Source organism: Rhinoderma darwinii, unplaced genomic scaffold (genome assembly GCF_050947455.1).
Source record: "Rhinoderma darwinii isolate aRhiDar2 unplaced genomic scaffold, aRhiDar2.hap1 Scaffold_500, whole genome shotgun sequence".
NCBI lineage: Eukaryota > Metazoa > Chordata > Amphibia > Anura > Rhinodermatidae > Rhinoderma > Rhinoderma darwinii.
Genome location: NW_027464047.1, coordinates 104,193 through 119,111, shown reverse-complemented (window position 1 = coordinate 119,111; position 14,919 = coordinate 104,193). Strand labels below are relative to the sequence as shown.

The 14,919-nt window shown below is 47.7% G+C and overlaps 10 non-coding genes across 10 annotated transcripts; all 10 read right to left on the bottom strand.

The window, feature by feature from the left end:
- Positions 1-1,163: 1,163 nt before the first annotated feature.
- On the bottom strand, positions 1,164-1,354 carry LOC142720563 (U2 spliceosomal RNA). The gene has a single exon (XR_012873340.1). It is a non-coding gene; the product is annotated as a U2 spliceosomal RNA (small nuclear RNA).
- Positions 1,355-2,678: 1,324 nt separating this feature from the next.
- Positions 2,679-2,869, bottom strand: LOC142720561 (U2 spliceosomal RNA). Its single transcript, XR_012873338.1, has one exon. It is a non-coding gene; the product is annotated as a U2 spliceosomal RNA (small nuclear RNA).
- Positions 2,870-4,161: 1,292 nt separating this feature from the next.
- LOC142720669 (U2 spliceosomal RNA) lies at positions 4,162-4,353 on the bottom strand. Its single transcript, XR_012873446.1, has one exon. It is a non-coding gene; the product is annotated as a U2 spliceosomal RNA (small nuclear RNA).
- A 1,300-nt stretch (positions 4,354-5,653) lies between these two features.
- Positions 5,654-5,844, bottom strand: LOC142720559 (U2 spliceosomal RNA). The gene has a single exon (XR_012873337.1). It is a non-coding gene; the product is annotated as a U2 spliceosomal RNA (small nuclear RNA).
- Positions 5,845-7,132: 1,288 nt separating this feature from the next.
- On the bottom strand, positions 7,133-7,323 carry LOC142720558 (U2 spliceosomal RNA). The gene has a single exon (XR_012873336.1). It is a non-coding gene; the product is annotated as a U2 spliceosomal RNA (small nuclear RNA).
- Positions 7,324-8,619: 1,296 nt separating this feature from the next.
- On the bottom strand, positions 8,620-8,810 carry LOC142720557 (U2 spliceosomal RNA). Its single transcript, XR_012873335.1, has one exon. It is a non-coding gene; the product is annotated as a U2 spliceosomal RNA (small nuclear RNA).
- Positions 8,811-10,094: 1,284 nt separating this feature from the next.
- Positions 10,095-10,285, bottom strand: LOC142720556 (U2 spliceosomal RNA). The gene has a single exon (XR_012873334.1). It is a non-coding gene; the product is annotated as a U2 spliceosomal RNA (small nuclear RNA).
- A 1,276-nt stretch (positions 10,286-11,561) lies between these two features.
- LOC142720555 (U2 spliceosomal RNA) lies at positions 11,562-11,752 on the bottom strand. The gene has a single exon (XR_012873333.1). It is a non-coding gene; the product is annotated as a U2 spliceosomal RNA (small nuclear RNA).
- A 1,325-nt stretch (positions 11,753-13,077) lies between these two features.
- Positions 13,078-13,268, bottom strand: LOC142720554 (U2 spliceosomal RNA). The gene has a single exon (XR_012873331.1). It is a non-coding gene; the product is annotated as a U2 spliceosomal RNA (small nuclear RNA).
- A 1,300-nt stretch (positions 13,269-14,568) lies between these two features.
- On the bottom strand, positions 14,569-14,759 carry LOC142720553 (U2 spliceosomal RNA). The gene has a single exon (XR_012873330.1). It is a non-coding gene; the product is annotated as a U2 spliceosomal RNA (small nuclear RNA).
- Between the last annotated feature and the right edge of the window lie 160 nt (positions 14,760-14,919).

Here is a 14,919-nt window from a genome sequence, read left to right as displayed (position 1 = left end):
CAGCTACACGGGAGGTGAATAAAGGCCGGAGAGGAAGCCAGACAGGATTTGCTTCTTTTGCTTGCACCACAATGCAGTGCTGAAAGAGGAGGAATCTACATAAAAACGCCTTCCTGGCAACGCCCAAATGCCCTGCTGCCATGCAGATAAACACTGGCAGCGGCAGCAAGTGCATGCCCACAGCCACCCCTTGTTCCTTCACACCTTGTATCAGCTGTAATCCAGTCCAGTCCAGTGCTGCCTGCTGAGCAGCACTGACCAACACTGCCTGGGCCCAGGCTTTTATCTCTGAGGCCCCATTATGATGTCAGAAAGCTGGCTCTGGAATCCTGAGGGCTCCACTATGACACGTGCAAAGTTCCGTCTGAACTTTATATAAGACGGTGAGGCTCAGTCAGTCACTCAGTGTTGCCTGAGAGGGCAACACTGCAACAGCCGGCCGCCAGGCTGTCTTTTTTTTGCACAGCTAGTTGCCTCCAGGAGGCCACAAGAGGGAGACAAGGGACTGCAAAATGGAAAATAGGCATCCACCAACTTTACAGACAACTTCTCCTTGCTCCTACAACCTCCATCCTTGCACAGTTTGTTATTCTTCTAGGTAACATAGTAACAAATCCAAATTGCTGCTCTCTTTGTAGGCAAGCAAGGCTTTGTTGCAACTGCAATTCTTACTTCTTCTTGAAATGTAGGGACGACAGTACATTCCATCACATCCATCTAGTGTACACAGGTAGGTCCATTGTGGCGGGCAGGCGAGCGGGCGGGCTGCTTTATTGGCTGTTTGCTGTTCCCCTACTCCACTCCACTATTTGACTGTTGTGCTGCATCAATCAATCAATCAATCAATCAATCAATCAATCAATCAGTGGCTGGCTCAGGTGCAGCTCTTTAACTTACCTAAAAGGGAGGGCGGAGAGAAGACAAGGAAGGTGAATGAGGTGTTCCAATGTGAAATGCCGGAAACACAGAAACACAGACGACACACAACAAGAGGTGGCAATCTATTCATTAATTGCATTTAATCAATGAGCTCATTATCACTCATGCATTGTCCAACAGGTGTTGAAATAATGGGATTAAAAGGGGAGATCCCTTCAGAAAGACAGAAACAATAGCAAAGACAAAAAACACTTTTGGAATCTGCTTTTAGTCAACACATAAGGAAAGGGTGCACCGGTCCTGGAAATACTGCAATACCAGGTCAATGCGTGGAGTGGACAGAGCAAGCTCTATTTCCATCTCCCTGTTCTAAAAATCCATTTAATATATGGTCCCCAGATAGGGGACGTATCAGATATTAAACTGATAAGAACAGATACTACACTTGATCTTAGCCAAAAGGCCGAGAAGCGATAACCCGAACGGGCCGCGCGTTGCCCGAGCCTGCCCGATACTGCTGTTCAGCCCTTGCAGCGATTCAGCCTACTTCTAGGCAATTCCATGGGGCCCTGCAGGCTCACACACTCACAGCTACACGGGAGGTGAATAAAGGCCGGAGAGGAAGCCAGACAGGATTTGCTTCTTTTGCTTGCACCACAATGCAGTGCTGAAAGAGGAGGAATCTACATAAAAACGCCTTCCTGGCAACGCCCAAATGCCCTGCTGCCATGCAGATAAACACTGGCAGCGGCAGCAAGTGCATGCCCACAGCCACCCCTTGTTCCTTCACACCTTGTATCAGCTGTAATCCAGTCCAGTCCAGTGCTGCCTGCTGAGCAGCACTGACCAACACTGCCTGGGCCCAGGCTTTTATCTCTGAGGCCCCATTATGATGTCAGAAAGCTGGCTCTGGAATCCTGAGGGCTCCACTATGACACGTGCAAAGTTCCGTCTGAACTTTATATAAGACGGTGAGGCTCAGTCAGTCACTCAGTGTTGCCTGAGAGGGCAACACTGCAACAGCCGGCCGCCAGGCTGTCTTTTTTTTGCACAGCTAGTTGCCTCCAGGAGGCCACAAGAGGGAGACAAGGGACTGCAAAATGGAAAATAGGCATCCACCAACTTTACAGACAACTTCTCCTTGCTCCTACAACCTCCATCCTTGCACAGTTTGTTATTCTTCTAGGTAACATAGTAACAAATCCAAATTGCTGCTCTCTTTGTAGGCAAGCAAGGCTTTGTTGCAACTGCAATTCTTACTTCTTCTTGAAATGTAGGGACGACAGTACATTCCATCACATCCATCTAGTGTACACAGGTAGGTCCATTGTGGCGGGCAGGCGAGCGGGCGGGCTGCTTTATTGGCTGTTTGCTGTTCCCCTACTCCACTCCACTATTTGACTGTTGTGCTGCATCAATCAATCAATCAATCAATCAATCAATCAATCAATCAATCAATCAATCAATCAATCAATCAATCAATCAATCAATCAATCAATCAGTGGCTGGCTCAGGTGCAGCTCTTTAACTTACCTAAAAGGGAGGGCGGAGAGAAGACAAGGAAGGTGAATGAGGTGTTCCAATGTGAAATGCCGGAAACACAGAAACACAGACGACACACAACAAGAGGTGGCAATCTATTCATTAATTGCATTTAATCAATGAGCTCATTATCACTCATGCATTGTCCAACAGGTGTTGAAATAATGGGATTAAAAGGGGAGTTCCCTTCAGAAAGACAGAAACAATATCAAAGACAAAAAACACTTTTGGAATCTGCTTTTAGTCAACACATAAGGAAAGGGTGCACCGGTCCTGGAAATACTGCAATACCAGGTCAATGCGTGGAGTGGACAGAGCAAGCTCTATTTCCATCTCCCTGTTCTAAAAATCCATTTAATATATGGTCCCCAGATAGGGGACGTATCAGATATTAAACTGATAAGAACAGATACTACACTTGATCTTAGCCAAAAGGCCGAGAAGCGATAACCCGAACGGGCCGCGCGTTGCCCGAGCCTGCCCGATACTGCTGTTCAGCCCTTGCAGCGATTCAGCCTACTTCTAGGCAATTCCATGGGGCCCTGCAGGCTCACACACTCACAGCTACACGGGAGGTGAATAAAGGCCGGAGAGGAAGCCAGACAGGATTTGCTTCTTTTGCTTGCACCACAATGCAGTGCTGAAAGAGGAGGAATCTACATAAAAACGCCTTCCTGGCAACGCCCAAATGCCCTGCTGCCATGCAGATAAACACTGGCAGCGGCAGCAAGTGCATGCCCACAGCCACCCCTTGTTCCTTCACACCTTGTATCAGCTGTAATCCAGTCCAGTCCAGTGCTGCCTGCTGAGCAGCACTGACCAACACTGCCTGGGCCCAGGCTTTTATCTCTGAGGCCCCATTATGATGTCAGAAAGCTGGCTCTGGAATCCTGAGGGCTCCACTATGACACGTGCAAAGTTCCGTCTGAACTTTATATAAGACGGTGAGGCTCAGTCAGTCACTCAGTGTTGCCTGAGAGGGCAACACTGCAACAGCCGGCCGCCAGGCTGTCTTTTTTTTGCACAGCTAGTTGCCTCCAGGAGGCCACAAGAGGGAGACAAGGGACTGCAAAATGGAAAATAGGCATCCACCAACTTTACAGACAACTTCTCCTTGCTCCTACAACCTCCATCCTTGCACAGTTTGTTATTCTTCTAGGTAACATAGTAACAAATCCAAATTGCTGCTCTCTTTGTAGGCAAGCAAGGCTTTGTTGCAACTGCAATTCTTACTTCTTCTTGAAATGTAGGGACGACAGTACATTCCATCACATCCATCTAGTGTACACAGGTAGGTCCATTGTGGCGGGCAGGCGAGCGGGCGGGCTGCTTTATTGGCTGTTTGCTGTTCCCCTACTCCACTCCACTATTTGACTGTTGTGCTGCATCAATCAATCAATCAATCAATCAATCAATCAATCAATCAATCAATCAATCAATCAGTGGCTGGCTCAGGTGCAGCTCTTTAACTTACCTAAAAGGGAGGGCGGAGAGAAGACAAGGAAGGTGAATGAGGTGTTCCAATGTGAAATGCCGGAAACACAGAAACACAGACGACACACAACAAGAGGTGGCAATCTATTCATTAATTGCATTTAATCAATGAGCTCATTATCACTCATGCATTGTCCAACAGGTGTTGAAATAATGGGATTAAAAGGGGAGATCCCTTCAGAAAGACAGAAACAATAGCAAAGACAAAAAACACTTTTGGAATCTGCTTTTAGTCAACACATAAGGAAAGGGTGCACCGGTCCTGGAAATACTGCAATACCAGGTCAATGCGTGGAGTGGACAGAGCAAGCTCTATTTCCATCTCCCTGTTCTAAAAATCCATTTAATATATGGTCCCCAGATAGGGTGACGTATCAGATATTAAACTGATAAGAACAGATACTACACTTGATCTTAGCCAAAAGGCCGAGAAGCGATAACCCGAACGGGCCGCGCGTTGCCCGAGCCTGCCCGATACTGCTGTTCAGCCCTTGCAGCGATTCAGCCTACTTCTAGGCAATTCCATGGGGCCCTGCAGGCTCACACACTCACAGCTACACGGGAGGTGAATAAAGGCCGGAGAGGAAGCCAGACAGGATTTGCTTCTTTTGCTTGCACCACAATGCAGTGCTGAAAGAGGAGGAATCTACATAAAAACGCCTTCCTGGCAACGCCCAAATGCCCTGCTGCCATGCAGATAAACACTGGCAGCGGCAGCAAGTGCATGCCCACAGCCACCCCTTGTTCCTTCACACCTTGTATCAGCTGTAATCCAGTCCAGTCCAGTGCTGCCTGCTGAGCAGCACTGACCAACACTGCCTGGGCCCAGGCTTTTATCTCTGAGGCCCCATTATGATGTCAGAAAGCTGGCTCTGGAATCCTGAGGGCTCCACTATGACACGTGCAAAGTTCCGTCTGAACTTTATATAAGACGGTGAGGCTCAGTCAGTCACTCAGTGTTGCCTGAGAGGGCAACACTGCAACAGCCGGCCGCCAGGCTGTCTTTTTTTTGCACAGCTAGTTGCCTCCAGGAGGCCACAAGAGGGAGACAAGGGACTGCAAAATGGAAAATAGGCATCCACCAACTTTACAGACAACTTCTCCTTGCTCCTACAACCTCCATCCTTGCACAGTTTGTTATTCTTCTAGGTAACATAGTAACAAATCCAAATTGCTGCTCTCTTTGTAGGCAAGCAAGGCTTTGTTGCAACTGCAATTCTTACTTCTTCTTGAAATGTAGGGACGACAGTACATTCCATCACATCCATCTAGTGTACACAGGTAGGTCCATTGTGGCGGGCAGGCGAGCGGGCGGGCTGCTTTATTGGCTGTTTGCTGTTCCCCTACTCCACTCCACTATTTGACTGTTGTGCTGCATCAATCAATCAATCAATCAATCAATCAATCAATCAATCAATCAATCAATCAATCAATCAATCAGTGGCTGGCTCAGGTGCAGCTCTTTAACTTACCTAAAAGGGAGGGCGGAGAGAAGACAAGGAAGGTGAATGAGGTGTTCCAATGTGAAATGCCGGAAACACAGAAACACAGACGACACACAACAAGAGGTGGCAATCTATTCATTAATTGCATTTAATCAATGAGCTCATTATCACTCATGCATTGTCCAACAGGTGTTGAAATAATGGGATTAAAAGGGGAGATCCCTTCAGAAAGACAGAAACAATAGCAAAGACAAAAAACACTTTTGGAATCTGCTTTTAGTCAACACATAAGGAAAGGGTGCACCGGTCCTGGAAATACTGCAATACCAGGTCAATGCGTGGAGTGGACAGAGCAAGCTCTATTTCCATCTCCCTGTTCTAAAAATCCATTTAATATATGGTCCCCAGATAGGGGACGTATCAGATATTAAACTGATAAGAACAGATACTACACTTGATCTTAGCCAAAAGGCCGAGAAGCGATAACCCGAACGGGCCGCGCGTTGCCCGAGCCTGCCCGATACTGCTGTTCAGCCCTTGCAGCGATTCAGCCTACTTCTAGGCAATTCCATGGGGCCCTGCAGGCTCACACACTCACAGCTACACGGGAGGTGAATAAAGGCCGGAGAGGAAGCCAGACAGGATTTGCTTCTTTTGCTTGCACCACAATGCAGTGCTGAAAGAGGAGGAATCTACATAAAAACGCCTTCCTGGCAACGCCCAAATGCCCTGCTGCCATGCAGATAAACACTGGCAGCGGCAGCAAGTGCATGCCCACAGCCACCCCTTGTTCCTTCACACCTTGTATCAGCTGTAATCCAGTCCAGTCCAGTGCTGCCTGCTGAGCAGCACTGACCAACACTGCCTGGGCCCAGGCTTTTATCTCTGAGGCCCCATTATGATGTCAGAAAGCTGGCTCTGGAATCCTGAGGGCTCCACTATGACACGTGCAAAGTTCCGTCTGAACTTTATATAAGACGGTGAGGCTCAGTCAGTCACTCAGTGTTGCCTGAGAGGGCAACACTGCAACAGCCGGCCGCCAGGCTGTCTTTTTTTTGCACAGCTAGTTGCCTCCAGGAGGCCACAAGAGGGAGACAAGGGACTGCAAAATGGAAAATAGGCATCCACCAACTTTACAGACAACTTCTCCTTGCTCCTACAACCTCCATCCTTGCACAGTTTGTTATTCTTCTAGGTAACATAGTAACAAATCCAAATTGCTGCTCTCTTTGTAGGCAAGCAAGGCTTTGTTGCAACTGCAATTCTTACTTCTTCTTGAAATGTAGGGACGACAGTACATTCCATCACATCCATCTAGTGTACACAGGTAGGTCCATTGTGGCGGGCAGGCGAGCGGGCGGGCTGCTTTATTGGCTGTTTGCTGTTCCCCTACTCCACTCCACTATTTGACTGTTGTGCTGCATCAATCAATCAATCAATCAATCAATCAATCAATCAATCAATCAATCAATCAGTGGCTGGCTCAGGTGCAGCTCTTTAACTTACCTAAAAGGGAGGGCGGAGAGAAGACAAGGAAGGTGAATGAGGTGTTCCAATGTGAAATGCCGGAAACACAGAAACACAGACGACACACAACAAGAGGTGGCAATCTATTCATTAATTGCATTTAATCAATGAGCTCATTATCACTCATGCATTGTCCAACAGGTGTTGAAATAATGGGATTAAAAGGGGAGATCCCTTCAGAAAGACAGAAACAATAGCAAAGACAAAAAACACTTTTGGAATCTGCTTTTAGTCAACACATAAGGAAAGGGTGCACCGGTCCTGGAAATACTGCAATACCAGGTCAATGCGTGGAGTGGACAGAGCAAGCTCTATTTCCATCTCCCTGTTCTAAAAATCCATTTAATATATGGTCCCCAGATAGGGGACGTATCAGATATTAAACTGATAAGAACAGATACTACACTTGATCTTAGCCAAAAGGCCGAGAAGCGATAACCCGAACGGGCCGCGCGTTGCCCGAGCCTGCCCGATACTGCTGTTCAGCCCTTGCAGCGATTCAGCCTACTTCTAGGCAATTCCATGGGGCCCTGCAGGCTCACACACTCACAGCTACACGGGAGGTGAATAAAGGCCGGAGAGGAAGCCAGACAGGATTTGCTTCTTTTGCTTGCACCACAATGCAGTGCTGAAAGAGGAGGAATCTACATAAAAACGCCTTCCTGGCAACGCCCAAATGCCCTGCTGCCATGCAGATAAACACTGGCAGCGGCAGCAAGTGCATGCCCACAGCCACCCCTTGTTCCTTCACACCTTGTATCAGCTGTAATCCAGTCCAGTCCAGTGCTGCCTGCTGAGCAGCACTGACCAACACTGCCTGGGCCCAGGCTTTTATCTCTGAGGCCCCATTATGATGTCAGAAAGCTGGCTCTGGAATCCTGAGGGCTCCACTATGACACGTGCAAAGTTCCGTCTGAACTTTATATAAGACGGTGAGGCTCAGTCAGTCACTCAGTGTTGCCTGAGAGGGCAACACTGCAACAGCCGGCCGCCAGGCTGTCTTTTTTTTGCACAGCTAGTTGCCTCCAGGAGGCCACAAGAGGGAGACAAGGGACTGCAAAATGGAAAATAGGCATCCACCAACTTTACAGACAACTTCTCCTTGCTCCTACAACCTCCATCCTTGCACAGTTTGTTATTCTTCTAGGTAACATAGTAACAAATCCAAATTGCTGCTCTCTTTGTAGGCAAGCAAGGCTTTGTTGCAACTGCAATTCTTACTTCTTCTTGAAATGTAGGGACGACAGTACATTCCATCACATCCATCTAGTGTACACAGGTAGGTCCATTGTGGCGGGCAGGCGAGCGGGCGGGCTGCTTTATTGGCTGTTTGCTGTTCCCCTACTCCACTCCACTATTTGACTGTTGTGCTGCATCAATCAATCAATCAATCAATCAATCAATCAATCAATCAATCAATCAATCAATCAATCAGTGGCTGGCTCAGGTGCAGCTCTTTAACTTACCTAAAAGGGAGGGCGGAGAGAAGACAAGGAAGGTGAATGAGGTGTTCCAATGTGAAATGCCGGAAACACAGAAACACAGACGACACACAACAAGAGGTGGCAATCTATTCATTAATTGCATTTAATCAATGAGCTCATTATCACTCATGCATTGTCCAACAGGTGTTGAAATAATGGGATTAAAAGGGGAGATCCCTTCAGAAAGACAGAAACAATAGCAAAGACAAAAAACACTTTTGGAATCTGCTTTTAGTCAACACATAAGGAAAGGGTGCACCGGTCCTGGAAATACTGCAATACCAGGTCAATGCGTGGAGTGGACAGAGCAAGCTCTATTTCCATCTCCCTGTTCTAAAAATCCATTTAATATATGGTCCCCAGATAGGGGACGTATCAGATATTAAACTGATAAGAACAGATACTACACTTGATCTTAGCCAAAAGGCCGAGAAGCGATAACCCGAACGGGCCGCGCGTTGCCCGAGCCTGCCCGATACTGCTGTTCAGCCCTTGCAGCGATTCAGCCTACTTCTAGGCAATTCCATGGGGCCCTGCAGGCTCACACACTCACAGCTACACGGGAGGTGAATAAAGGCCGGAGAGGAAGCCAGACAGGATTTGCTTCTTTTGCTTGCACCACAATGCAGTGCTGAAAGAGGAGGAATCTACATAAAAACGCCTTCCTGGCAACGCCCAAATGCCCTGCTGCCATGCAGATAAACACTGGCAGCGGCAGCAAGTGCATGCCCACAGCCACCCCTTGTTCCTTCACACCTTGTATCAGCTGTAATCCAGTCCAGTCCAGTGCTGCCTGCTGAGCAGCACTGACCAACACTGCCTGGGCCCAGGCTTTTATCTCTGAGGCCCCATTATGATGTCAGAAAGCTGGCTCTGGAATCCTGAGGGCTCCACTATGACACGTGCAAAGTTCCGTCTGAACTTTATATAAGACGGTGAGGCTCAGTCAGTCACTCAGTGTTGCCTGAGAGGGCAACACTGCAACAGCCGGCCGCCAGGCTGTCTTTTTTTTGCACAGCTAGTTGCCTCCAGGAGGCCACAAGAGGGAGACAAGGGACTGCAAAATGGAAAATAGGCATCCACCAACTTTACAGACAACTTCTCCTTGCTCCTACAACCTCCATCCTTGCACAGTTTGTTATTCTTCTAGGTAACATAGTAACAAATCCAAATTGCTGCTCTCTTTGTAGGCAAGCAAGGCTTTGTTGCAACTGCAATTCTTACTTCTTCTTGAAATGTAGGGACGACAGTACATTCCATCACATCCATCTAGTGTACACAGGTAGGTCCATTGTGGCGGGCAGGCGAGCGGGCGGGCTGCTTTATTGGCTGTTTGCTGTTCCCCTACTCCACTCCACTATTTGACTGTTGTGCTGCATCAATCAATCAATCAATCAATCAATCAATCAATCAATCAATCAATCAGTGGCTGGCTCAGGTGCAGCTCTTTAACTTACCTAAAAGGGAGGGCGGAGAGAAGACAAGGAAGGTGAATGAGGTGTTCCAATGTGAAATGCCGGAAACACAGAAACACAGACGACACACAACAAGAGGTGGCAATCTATTCATTAATTGCATTTAATCAATGAGCTCATTATCACTCATGCATTGTCCAACAGGTGTTGAAATAATGGGATTAAAAGGGGAGATCCCTTCAGAAAGACAGAAACAATAGCAAAGACAAAAAACACTTTTGGAATCTGCTTTTAGTCAACACATAAGGAAAGGGTGCACCGGTCCTGGAAATACTGCAATACCAGGTCAATGCGTGGAGTGGACAGAGCAAGCTCTATTTCCATCTCCCTGTTCTAAAAATCCATTTAATATATGGTCCCCAGATAGGGGACGTATCAGATATTAAACTGATAAGAACAGATACTACACTTGATCTTAGCCAAAAGGCCGAGAAGCGATAACCCGAACGGGCCGCGCGTTGCCCGAGCCTGCCCGATACTGCTGTTCAGCCCTTGCAGCGATTCAGCCTACTTCTAGGCAATTCCATGGGGCCCTGCAGGCTCACACACTCACAGCTACACGGGAGGTGAATAAAGGCCGGAGAGGAAGCCAGACAGGATTTGCTTCTTTTGCTTGCACCACAATGCAGTGCTGAAAGAGGAGGAATCTACATAAAAACGCCTTCCTGGCAACGCCCAAATGCCCTGCTGCCATGCAGATAAACACTGGCAGCGGCAGCAAGTGCATGCCCACAGCCACCCCTTGTTCCTTCACACCTTGTATCAGCTGTAATCCAGTCCAGTCCAGTGCTGCCTGCTGAGCAGCACTGACCAACACTGCCTGGGCCCAGGCTTTTATCTCTGAGGCCCCATTATGATGTCAGAAAGCTGGCTCTGGAATCCTGAGGGCTCCACTATGACACGTGCAAAGTTCCGTCTGAACTTTATATAAGACGGTGAGGCTCAGTCAGTCACTCAGTGTTGCCTGAGAGGGCAACACTGCAACAGCCGGCCGCCAGGCTGTCTTTTTTTTGCACAGCTAGTTGCCTCCAGGAGGCCACAAGAGGGAGACAAGGGACTGCAAAATGGAAAATAGGCATCCACCAACTTTACAGACAACTTCTCCTTGCTCCTACAACCTCCATCCTTGCACAGTTTGTTATTCTTCTAGGTAACATAGTAACAAATCCAAATTGCTGCTCTCTTTGTAGGCAAGCAAGGCTTTGTTGCAACTGCAATTCTTACTTCTTCTTGAAATGTAGGGACGACAGTACATTCCATCACATCCATCTAGTGTACACAGGTAGGTCCATTGTGGCGGGCAGGCGAGCGGGCGGGCTGCTTTATTGGCTGTTTGCTGTTCCCCTACTCCACTCCACTATTTGACTGTTGTGCTGCATCAATCAATCAATCAATCAATCAATCAATCAATCAATCAGTGGCTGGCTCAGGTGCAGCTCTTTAACTTACCTAAAAGGGAGGGCGGAGAGAAGACAAGGAAGGTGAATGAGGTGTTCCAATGTGAAATGCCGGAAACACAGAAACACAGACGACACACAACAAGAGGTGGCAATCTATTCATTAATTGCATTTAATCAATGAGCTCATTATCACTCATGCATTGTCCAACAGGTGTTGAAATAATGGGATTAAAAGGGGAGATCCCTTCAGAAAGACAGAAACAATAGCAAAGACAAAAAACACTTTTGGAATCTGCTTTTAGTCAACACATAAGGAAAGGGTGCACCGGTCCTGGAAATACTGCAATACCAGGTCAATGCGTGGAGTGGACAGAGCAAGCTCTATTTCCATCTCCCTGTTCTAAAAATCCATTTAATATATGGTCCCCAGATAGGGGACGTATCAGATATTAAACTGATAAGAACAGATACTACACTTGATCTTAGCCAAAAGGCCGAGAAGCGATAACCCGAACGGGCCGCGCGTTGCCCGAGCCTGCCCGATACTGCTGTTCAGCCCTTGCAGCGATTCAGCCTACTTCTAGGCAATTCCATGGGGCCCTGCAGGCTCACACACTCACAGCTACACGGGAGGTGAATAAAGGCCGGAGAGGAAGCCAGACAGGATTTGCTTCTTTTGCTTGCACCACAATGCAGTGCTGAAAGAGGAGGAATCTACATAAAAACGCCTTCCTGGCAACGCCCAAATGCCCTGCTGCCATGCAGATAAACACTGGCAGCGGCAGCAAGTGCATGCCCACAGCCACCCCTTGTTCCTTCACACCTTGTATCAGCTGTAATCCAGTCCAGTCCAGTGCTGCCTGCTGAGCAGCACTGACCAACACTGCCTGGGCCCAGGCTTTTATCTCTGAGGCCCCATTATGATGTCAGAAAGCTGGCTCTGGAATCCTGAGGGCTCCACTATGACACGTGCAAAGTTCCGTCTGAACTTTATATAAGACGGTGAGGCTCAGTCAGTCACTCAGTGTTGCCTGAGAGGGCAACACTGCAACAGCCGGCCGCCAGGCTGTCTTTTTTTTGCACAGCTAGTTGCCTCCAGGAGGCCACAAGAGGGAGACAAGGGACTGCAAAATGGAAAATAGGCATCCACCAACTTTACAGACAACTTCTCCTTGCTCCTACAACCTCCATCCTTGCACAGTTTGTTATTCTTCTAGGTAACATAGTAACAAATCCAAATTGCTGCTCTCTTTGTAGGCAAGCAAGGCTTTGTTGCAACTGCAATTTTGCCATTCTTACTTCTTCTTGAAATGTAGGGACGACAGTACATTCCATCACATCCATCTAGTGTACACAGGTAGGTCCATTGTGGCGGGCAGGCGAGCGGGCGGGCTGCTTTATTGGCTGTTTTGCTGTTCCCCTACTCCACTCCACTATTTGACTGTTGTGCTGCATCAATCAATCAATCAATCAATCAATCAATCAATCAATCAATCAATCAATCAATCAATCAATCAATCAATCAATCAATCAGTGGCTGGCTCAGGTGCAGCTCTTTAACTTACCTAAAAGGGAGGGCGGAGAGAAGACAAGGAAGGTGAATGAGGTGTTCCAATGTGAAATGCCGGAAACACAGAAACACAGACGACACACAACAAGAGGTGGCAATCTATTCATTAATTGCATTTAATCAATGAGCTCATTATCACTCATGCATTGTCCAACAGGTGTTGAAATAATGGGATTAAAAGGGGAGATCCCTTCAGAAAGACAGAAACAATAGCAAAGACAAAAAACACTTTTGGAATCTGCTTTTAGTCAACACATAAGGAAAGGGTGCACCGGTCCTGGAAATACTGCAATACCAGGTCAATGCGTGGAGTGGACAGAGCAAGCTCTATTTCCATCTCCCTGTTCTAAAAATCCATTTAATATATGGTCCCCAGATAGGGGACGTATCAGATATTAAACTGATAAGAACAGATACTACACTTGATCTTAGCCAAAAGGCCGAGAAGCGATAACCCGAACGGGCCGCGCGTTGCCCGAGCCTGCCCGATACTGCTGTTCAGCCCTTGCAGCGATTCAGCCTACTTCTAGGCAATTCCATGGGGCCCTGCAGGCTCACACACTCACAGCTACACGGGAGGTGAATAAAGGCCGGAGAGGAAGCCAGACAGGATTTGCTTCTTTTGCTTGCACCACAATGCAGTGCTGAAAGAGGAGGAATCTACATAAAAACGCCTTCCTGGCAACGCCCAAATGCCCTGCTGCCATGCAGATAAACACTGGCAGCGGCAGCAAGTGCATGCCCACAGCCACCCCTTGTTCCTTCACACCTTGTATCAGCTGTAATCCAGTCCAGTCCAGTGCTGCCTGCTGAGCAGCACTGACCAACACTGCCTGGGCCCAGGCTTTTATCTCTGAGGCCCCATTATGATGTCAGAAAGCTGGCTCTGGAATCCTGAGGGCTCCACTATGACACGTGCAAAGTTCCGTCTGAACTTTATATAAGACGGTGAGGCTCAGTCAGTCACTCAGTGTTGCCTGAGAGGGCAACACTGCAACAGCCGGCCGCCAGGCTGTCTTTTTTTTGCACAGCTAGTTGCCTCCAGGAGGGCACAAGAGGGAGACAAGGGACTGCAAAATGGAAAATAGGCATCCACCAACTTTACAGACAACTTCTCCTTGCTCCTACAACCTCCATCCTTGCACAGTTTGTTATTCTTCTAGGTAACATAGTAACAAATCCAAATTGCTGCTCTCTTTGTAGGCAAGCAAGGCTTTGTTGCAACTGCAATTCTTACTTCTTCTTGAAATGTAGGGACGACAGTACATTCCATCACATCCATCTAGTGTACACAGGTAGGTCCATTGTGGCGGGCAGGCGAGCGGGCGGGCTGCTTTATTGGCTGTTTGCTGTTCCCCTACTCCACTCCACTATTTGACTGTTGTGCTGCATCAATCAATCAATCAATCAATCAATCAATCAATCAATCAATCAATCAATCAATCAATCAATCAGTGGCTGGCTCAGGTGCAGCTCTTTAACTTACCTAAAAGGGAGGGCGGAGAGAAGACAAGGAAGGTGAATGAGGTGTTCCAATGTGAAATGCCGGAAACACAGAAACACAGACGACACACAACAAGAGGTGGCAATCTATTCATTAATTGCATTTAATCAATGAGCTCATTATCACTCATGCATTGTCCAACAGGTGTTGAAATAATGGGATTAAAAGGGGAGATCCCTTCAGAAAGACAGAAACAATAGCAAAGACAAAAAACACTTTTGGAATCTGCTTTTAGTCAACACATAAGGAAAGGGTGCACCGGTCCTGGAAATACTGCAATACCAGGTCAATGCGTGGAGTGGACAGAGCAAGCTCTATTTCCATCTCCCTGTTCTAAAAATCCATTTAATATATGGTCCCCAGATAGGGGACGTATCAGATATTAAACTGATAAGAACAGATACTACACTTGATCTTAGCCAAAAGGCCGAGAAGCGATAACCCGAACGGGCCGCGCGTTGCCCGAGCCTGCCCGATACTGCTGTTCAGCCCTTGCAGCGATTCAGCCTACTTCTAGGCAATTCCATGGGGCCCTGCAGGCTCACACACTCACAGCTACACGGGAGGTGAATAAAGGCCGGAGAGGAAGCCAGACAGGA